Genomic DNA, 838 nt, shown 5'->3' with positions numbered 1-838 from the left:
CAGAGATAACCTTTCAGAAATTTTCGAACAGGAAGAGGAGATGGCAGCCGGAAATAATAATAATGCAAGGAGGATGCTTGGTGACTTTACTGCACCTAATTCCAATTTACATGGAAGAAGCATCTCCATTCCTGCCATTGGAGCAAACAACTTTGAGCTGAAACCTCAATTAGTTTCTCTGATGCAGCAGAACTGCAAGTTTCATGGACTTCCATCTGAAGATCCTTTTCAGTTCTTAACTGAATTCTTGCAGATCTGTGATACTGTTAAGACTAATGGAGTAGATCCTGAAGTCTACAGGCTCATGCTTTTCCCTTTTGCTGTAAGAGACAGAGCTAGAGTGTGGTTGGACTCTCAACCTAGAGATAGCCTGAACTCTTGGGATAAGCTGGTCACGGCTTTCTTAGCCAAGTTCTTTCCTCCTCAAAAGCTGAGCAAGCTTAGAGTGGATGTTCAAACCTTCAAACAGAAAGAAGGTGAATCCCTCTATGAAGCTTGGGAAAAATACAAGCGGCTGACCAAAAAGTGTCCTTCTGACATGCTTTCAGAATGGACCATCCTGGATATATTCTATGATGGTTTATCTGAGCTATCAAAGATGTCATTGGATACCTCTACAGGTGGATCTATTCACCTAAAGAAAACGCCTGTAGAAGCTCAAGAACTCATTGACATGGTTGCTAATAACCAGTTCATGTACACTTCTGAGAGGATTCCTGTGAGTAATGGGATGCCTATGAAGAAGGGAGTTCTTGAAGTTGATACTCTGAATACCATATTGGCTCAGAACAAAATATTGACTCAGCAAGTCAATATGATTTCTCAGAGTCTGAATGGA

General features: G+C 41.3%; 1 non-coding gene across 1 annotated transcript; it reads right to left on the bottom strand.

The window, feature by feature from the left end:
* Nucleotides 1-436: 436 nt before the first annotated feature.
* LOC112725714 (small nucleolar RNA R71) lies at nucleotides 437-544 on the bottom strand. Its single transcript, XR_003164802.1, has one exon. It is a non-coding gene; the product is annotated as a small nucleolar RNA R71 (small nucleolar RNA).
* Nucleotides 545-838: the final 294 nt, after the last annotated feature.

Source organism: Arachis hypogaea, chromosome 11 (genome assembly GCF_003086295.3).
Source record: "Arachis hypogaea cultivar Tifrunner chromosome 11, arahy.Tifrunner.gnm2.J5K5, whole genome shotgun sequence".
NCBI lineage: Eukaryota > Viridiplantae > Streptophyta > Magnoliopsida > Fabales > Fabaceae > Arachis > Arachis hypogaea.
The sequence above is the reverse complement of the archived record's forward strand: the minus strand, read 5'-3'. Positions and strand labels throughout refer to the sequence as shown.